Genomic DNA, 8,003 nt, shown 5'->3' with positions numbered 1-8,003 from the left:
AAACCAATACACTTTCGGGCCACAATTATACCGGATAAAAACCGGGTGAAAACCGTGCCGTTAACATTACATTATGTTGATACCTTCTTGTAAGCTAGCATGTAAAAATATCCAAATTTTCAAGACTCTAACCATTATTTAACATGGTAAAATTCACTTAGAAAAATATAACAAGAACCAACCCTTCTTCAAAATTAAAGCATAACCACAATCAATACTAAAGCATAACCACAATCAATACTAATATTGTCTAATAATACCAAATATTTAAATCAATACAAATAACACAATATTATGCATTAGTCTAAAGTCTTATGCATTCTAAACATAAAACATTAACTTATAGTCTTATAATGACTAATAACACAAAATATTAAGGTTTACAATACTTAAATTCCACATAAGAATAGTCATGATCCATCACTAATAACACAAAATATTAATTGTGTATGATGACCGGGCCACCGGGCCGACTTCGGATGACCCGAGCTATGACCCAGACCCGACCCGAAATAATGACTGGGTCTATTTTTGAGACCCTTATCCGGCCCTAAACCCGATGAAATCACACCAAATTAGCCCCTAAAGTGTTCGGGACCAGGCCGGGCCTTCGAGCCGGGTCGGGTCATGTGCACCCCTACAAACAACCAAAGTAAACATATGCATATGATGTATGCCTGTCTTAAGCCTGATGAGTCTCATCTGTCGGTTATAAAGCCAAACCCGACATGTTCAGTAGCTAACCCTAAACAAAACACAAAATACGGAGCAAGTGGGATAACACCGCGACCCTTGCATCTTACCCACGTACCCGGAGCAGGGGACAACTTCACCCTGCCTCTTACCCAGGTTGATACGTGGTCAGGAGGGCATTTTCGTCATCTTAGAGTTAAGGGACAGAATGGTAATCTCGCACATTCAAAGATCTGAATACCAGAAGAATCATACCATGCCGGTCTTGGACATCTAGAAGACCAAGAGTTCGTCTCAAAAACAGTGGTGCTGAAAGGGCGACAACTCATAAGGCCCAATAGGCTAAGTCAGGACAGCAAGAAGCCCAATAATGCTTTTCAAATTCAGTGGGAGGCATAATTTATTATTTATTTCGAATTTATTAGTCTTTTATTTTAATTTATTTTTCTGTTAGAGTTTGTTAGAAGATTTGATTTAGTTATAATTTGCTTAGTAGTATTTTTAGGATTTTAAAATTTAAATCAAATTTGATCTAATCCAATAAGATCAAATCTGATTTAAATTAGTTATCATATCTTTAGGATTTTAAAATTTAAATCAAATCTGATCTAATCCAATAAGATCAAATCTGATTTAAATTAGTTATTTTATCTTATCTTTTAGCTAGTTTGTTTGGGGTCTATTTAAACACCTTCTGGTGAGACAATTTTGATAACTTTTGATGAATAAAATTTCCTTAGTGCTTTATGCATATTTTTTTAGTGTGATTAAGTGAGGTGAGTGATTTGCTTCACTTGTTGCATGGAGAAGATTGAGTGATTCAATTTTCATTCCGCTGATCTAGGTTGTCAAGGACAAAGTTCTTTGAAGGTCTAGTAGGGAATCCTTTCCGGTGACCTAGGTTGCTAAGAACATGTATCTTAGAGGTCTAGTAGGAAAAAAACCCCTTTATCTATTCTTGTGTCTTATTTTCTTATCATCTAGTATCAGTTTACAGGTCGTAGGTAAATTCTTATTTATCTACACGTTTCATGGGTATTGTTTAGTCTCTTTTTTTTTCTCTTTAATTTCTGTAAATTCACGTTAAAAAAAAACGAAAAAAATTCTTTTTTTTTAATTTTGTTTTTGCAATTATTCCATCTTTAAGTCAGTTTCTGGAAAAAAAATAAAAAAATGATTGAGTATTACGATAGTGATGATGAAGGAAGCTCATATGCGAAAAAGAGTTCTCAGTTTCAAATCCCTGCATTCAAAGGGAGGAATGATCCTGAAGCGTATTTCAGATGGGAAAGGAAGGTAGAATCGATTTTTGCAAATTGCATCCTTTTGGAAAAAAAGAAGGTTCAACTGGTACAAGCCAATTTTTCCAATGCTGCCTGTATATAGTGGACTGAATTAGGAAGATCTTGAAGACGGTACGGAAAGCACCCAATTAGCAGCTGGAAGAAGATGAAGAAAATCATGAGGAGGCAGTTTGTGCCATCATCATACCACAATACATTTTTTGGCAAATTTTTTACGTTATAACAAGGCTCACAATCAGTGATGGAGTACCATAAGGAGTTTCTATATTTGATGGACATGGCTAATATTAAAAGGAGTCCTGAGGTTCTTAAGGACCGATTTTTGTTTGGATTGCGTGAAGAACTTGCAGATGAAGTCCAACGTTATCGTTACACGACCATGGACAATTTGGTCAAATTGGCCATTGACTGGGAGCAAGTGCAACAAATGATAGATCGCCATAACAAGAGGAATTCTTATACGCCTATCTTTCATTCTTCTTCAAAGCCAGAGATGGAAGAATTTGTTGAGTATGCTTTAGAGAGTGATGTGTCCTTGGAAGATTCAACAGTGCAGAATTTCTCAACTGGGTCCTGGGGATGTGAGCAATTTGAAAAATATGAGAAAAAAAATTGAGAAAGAGAATGAGTGTTTGAGTGAAAAGAATCCATGTTTGATTGAAAGTGAGAGTTTTGATAGAAAAGATGAGAATAGTGAGCGAGAGGAGTCAATGAGCAAAAAAAAACACTGAGTACAATAAACACACTTGTGAGAGAGATCTAGAAAGTTCTAGCTTAGACAAGAGTGCATTAGTCTCATTGAAATCCACAGATGAGTCCTTAGTTTCTCATACATCTAACCATGAAATTCCTAGTATTTTTATATCAACTTTCCCAAGCTTTGTAGATTCACTGATCAATTATAGAGGCATTAAAATGGATGAAAAGAAAGGAAGACAAATTGCACACCTTGGACAAGATGGTGAACGTATGGTTGGAAAGATTGAACTAACAAAGGACATAGCCACAATTCAGTGGGTAGAGGAGAGTCATCAAACCATGGTATTTAAACCCAGAGATTGGGTTTGGATTTCTTGGAGGGACGAAGAGCATCTCATTCAAGATTCGAGGACGAATCTTTTTGAAGAGGGAGAGAATGATACGTGGTCAGGAGGGCATTTTCGTCATCTTAGAGTTAAGGGACAGAATGGTAATCTCGTCACATTCAAATATCTGAATACTAGAAGAATCATACCATGCCGGTCTTGGACATCTAGAAGACCAAGAGTTCGTCTCAAAAACAGTGGTGCTGAAAGGGCGACAACTCATAAGGCCCAATAGGCTAAGTCAGGACAGCAAAAAGCCCAATAATGCTTTTCAAATTCAGTGGGAGGCATAATTTATTATTTATTTCAAATTTATTAGGCTTTTATTTTAATTTATTTTTCTGTTAGAGTTTGTTAGAAGATTTGATTTAGTTATAATTTGCTTAGTAGTATTTTTAGGATTTTAAAATTTAAATCAAATCTAATCCAATAAGATCAAATCTGATTTGAATTAGTTATCATATCTTTAGAATTTTAAAATTTAAATCAAATCTGATCTAATCCAATAAGATCAAATCTGATTTAAATTAGTTATCTTATCTTATCTTTTAGCTAGTTTGTTTGGGGTCTATTTAAATACCTTCTGGTGAGACAATTTTGATAACTTTTGATGAATAAAATTTCCTTAGTGAATTATGCACGTTTTTTTAGTGTGATTAAGTGAGGTGAGTGATTTGCTTCGCTTGTTGCATGGAGAAGATTGAGTGATTCAATTTTCATCCCTCTGATCTAGGTTGTCAAGGACAAAGTTCTTTGAAGGTCTAGTAGGAAATCCTTTCCAGTGACCTAGGTTGCTAAGAACAGGTATCTTAGAGGTCTAGTAGGAAAAAACCCCTTTATCTATCCTTGTGTCTTATTTTCTTATCACAGGTGGTGTTATAGTTCTCAACCCGGAGCAAGCGGCGACAGAAATCCACCCTTGCATCTTACCCGGAGTTTCGAACTCTTAACCCTTGCATCTTAACACTACTGCATCTTACCCGGCAATCTCACCTCTTACCCAGAGGCATATTATAGTCAAATTCAAGTTTATTTTCATTATTATTCCAAGTAATTCATAATCATTTAATCATCAATTCACCTTCCATACATTCAGAAAAGAATTCACAAGATGACAAAGAACACAACAAAAATGGTGGCTGAGGCATTGCCCGAGTGGCAAACATGTTTGCCTCATAATAGCCACACCTAAAGTTCGATTCCCAACTATAGTGGATTGTGGTAGAAAAGAACCTTTAGGGTATGTGTGGTTGGAGGGAATACAAGTGTATTCCCTAGAATTTTGAGATGGGAATATCTTATTCCCATGTTTGGTTCAAGGTTTAAAAAATTATTCCTAGATATATTTTATTACCTGGAATCAAAATCCCACCAATTTCATTCCCATCTCTCCCTTTGTTATCTTTAATTCCAATGGGAATGAAATGTGTATAACAAAGTAAAAAGACCAAAATACCCTTGTTAATTTAACTGAAACCCTTCTTTTAAGAGTTTTCCCAATACATTTAATAAAAAAAAACGAAGCCCTAGCAGAGAGCCCCTCCTCCATGAAAATCAATCCCTGGCGAGTTTTTTCTTCAAATTCATGGAGGCTCTATTGGTGTCGGCACTTTCTCGCCACCGATTTCGATTTGCATGACCACCGCACTCCTTATTCTATAAGGAAATCGTTCGCGTTCGTGTTCATCATCACAGCTCACCTCGGTTCACCGCCACTGCATTTTCGCCACCATCATCGTGACTCTATTCGGATCCTTCGCGTTGTGTGGTCACGTGTGGCCTCTCTCCTCCGTCTGAGTTCGATTGCTCGCGCAGCTCTCGCCTCCGCGTCTATTCGTGTTGTGCTTTGTGTTCGTATTGTCTCCCTCGCCTCTCTCCCTCCTTGCATATTTCTGTTCTTATTCATCTTTTTCAAGCACAGGTTTGTTCTAGGTTTGAAATATTATTAACTTAATCTGTTGTTGAAATGCAATACAATAACAAATTTAAATTGTTAGCGCTGTATGGCTTTCTGTTAGAACTTGTGGTTTGACATTATTTATGTTTGCATTTTTATTTTTTATTTGTTATTTATTTTTTCTGAACTCTATTTGTGCTATAATTTATTGGCATGAGGGTTTGTGCTAGGTTTGAAAAATTACCAAACAGTTGATTCATTTGCTGTTAATCTTATTGTTGATTAGTTTGTGATACTTAATAGAATATGTAGTTATGTTAGATGCAAGTCTAAATTGCTGTTAATCAAAGGTTGAATGCTGAGGTTATAAAATATAGCTGTTAATCTTATGTATGTATTTGGAATTAAAATGTGATTTCAGTTTTTAATTTGTTTGGAATTGGAATTGTTATCTTACATTTTTTTAACTTATTTGGAATTGGAATGTGATTTCAGTTTTAATTCTGACCTCATTGATTATAGTATTCTTAATTCTTTTGTTACACATTTCATATAAAATAATTGGGAGTGTTTTTCAATCTTTTTCAATCTTGTTCTTTTGCTTTTCAAGGTAGAATTGAGAGTGTTTTTATGGTTGGACTTGTGACAAAATAATTGCCTTTGAGCTTTTTCGCTATTTTGGTATTGCAAGTGTTCCTATGCTCATTTTAGTATATGCAAAACTGTACTGAGACTGAGAATTTGGTTTTCAAAACACTTATGTGTACGCTTATGAATTTTATTTTTCCAACTGAATATGGGTCTCATGAGGATTCTACGGACTACAGTCAATAACTGTCTTTTCAATATTTGATAAACTAAAATGTTTTAAAATAGAGTAGAAGTTAAATTTTAATTAAATATCATTTGCTGTCATAATTCTTTAGATGTCTTTGCGATGAGTTCTTAAATTATGGATACTAAACTTTCAGTTTTACCTTGAGGGGTGAGGGGTGACACAATGCTTGAGGATCGTTTGATTTTATCTCCATATTCTATATTTTGTTTCGTTTCAATTTTATTTTAGTTTTATCCTTTAATATTTTATTTGATTCCATTTTTAAGTAGCAAAAAGTTATTTTTAAGTAGTAAAAAGTAGTTGTCACTACTTTAAAAAAGCATTTAATTGAGGATTGAAACTTGATATATGCTTTATCTCCATCTTCAATTATAATTTCTTTCAATAAATTTTATGCAGGAAATATATCAGGGCATTGGAGATTACTCACTAGAATTTTATTATTATTTGTGGTTTAATGACAGGAAGAACCTTCCTAAAATTTATTTATCATACAAAAATCATAATCTGTTGATTAATTATACTTCAAACGTGAATTGCATATCTATATAATTGTGAATGGCTACATTTTGCATACCTGTTCTCATACAAACTATATAAATTATTTAATAAAGTCCTTCACTGATTCTGCTTCAGACTCCTTTGATCTATGCACCTACTTCCTTTGAGTTTTCAATTATTAATCTGTAAATGAAATTTGTTGAATATATCTTGTTACTTGCTTACTAATTTGCTTATGGAAATTGTCTCATTTGTGTTATTTTCTACTTATTAATCTATAGAGAATGGAAGAGAATTCTCGATCTAATTCAAAACAAACTAAGTGTCAATGGACACCACACGAAGATGCAAAACTAGTTGAATGTTTAGTGGAGCTTGCAACTACTTAAATGTGTGATAATGGCACATTTAAATCTAGTTATGTAAAACATTAGAAAAAAATGTTTCATGAAAAGATCCCTGGATGTGATCTTAAGGTACAGTTTTTTTACATAATACTTGTTTTCTTTATTTATAATTGTATAGTTGTGTTATAATTGTATAGTTTGTTAATTAGATAATCTGAATCTATTTATTAGGTAAATCATTTATAGTTTGTTCATTTACAATAGAAGAATGTCTTTTTAGATGAATTATGGTGCCATTGTATCAAAATTAGGGATGGCAAAACTCCCCGAGATGCGAGGATCCCTGCGGAGACGGTCCCGAATGGGGATCCGACTGTGAAAAATTTTTTTCGTGGAGATGGGGACGGGGGACAAAATTCCCCGAGGAAGGTGCGGGGACCCGAGCCTCGAAATTCATAAATTTATTGAATTGTCCTTAATAGTTTATTTCTCATATATATTTTTTAGCCCTAAAACTCTTAATCCTCATTTGCATAACCTTTCTTCAATTCAGAAATTCCTAACGCTGTCCATACTATATCCAACCTTTTTGCAGCCACCCTCTCGCCACTCTCCATTCTCACCGCATCGTCACACCTCACCGTGCCATGATCCTTACCGCGTCGTGCTCTCTATTTGCAGCGTTCCTTTCCGTAACTCTATCGTCGTGTCCATTCTTCTCTCTGTTGCCGTGTCTCCCACCTTGTCCACTTCTCTATCCTCTGGCTCGCCGTTGCGTTTCCCCACTGCGTCATTTCGAAAGAAGTCACCATCTTGTCGTTTAGACTTTTTGTATAAAATATTGTTGTTTTTGTATAGAATGAATGCTTACACCTCTATTCATATGGAAATTAATAATTAGTTAGAACTATCAGATAGTTAGGGAATAGGGTCCTCGCAGGGAATGGGGCCCTGTGGAAAATGGGGATGTGAAGCAATATTCTCCCACGGCAGGGAACGGGGACAGAGACGGAGAGTAAATCTGGGGGTGGAGATGGAGAGCAGGGAGGCATCCCCCGCCCCCGCCCTGTCCCATTGACATCCCTAATCAAAATTCAGTTTATTGAATTTAGTCTTAGTAGTAATAATTCTAAATTGTTATGCTATGTTTAGGATAATCCACACATTGAATCAAGGGTGAAATTGCTAAAAAGACAATATTTTGCAATAGTTGAGATGATGGGCACGACTGGGAGTGGATTTGGTTGGAACGACAAAGATAAAATGATTGTGGTGGAGCGACAAATTTTCAATGAATGGAAGAGTGTAAATTCTAAATAACTTTCTTAATACAAGTTT

Source organism: Arachis ipaensis, chromosome B03 (assembly GCF_000816755.2).
Source record: "Arachis ipaensis cultivar K30076 chromosome B03, Araip1.1, whole genome shotgun sequence".
NCBI lineage: Eukaryota > Viridiplantae > Streptophyta > Magnoliopsida > Fabales > Fabaceae > Arachis > Arachis ipaensis.
The sequence above is the reverse complement of the archived record's forward strand: the minus strand, read 5'-3'. Positions refer to the sequence as shown.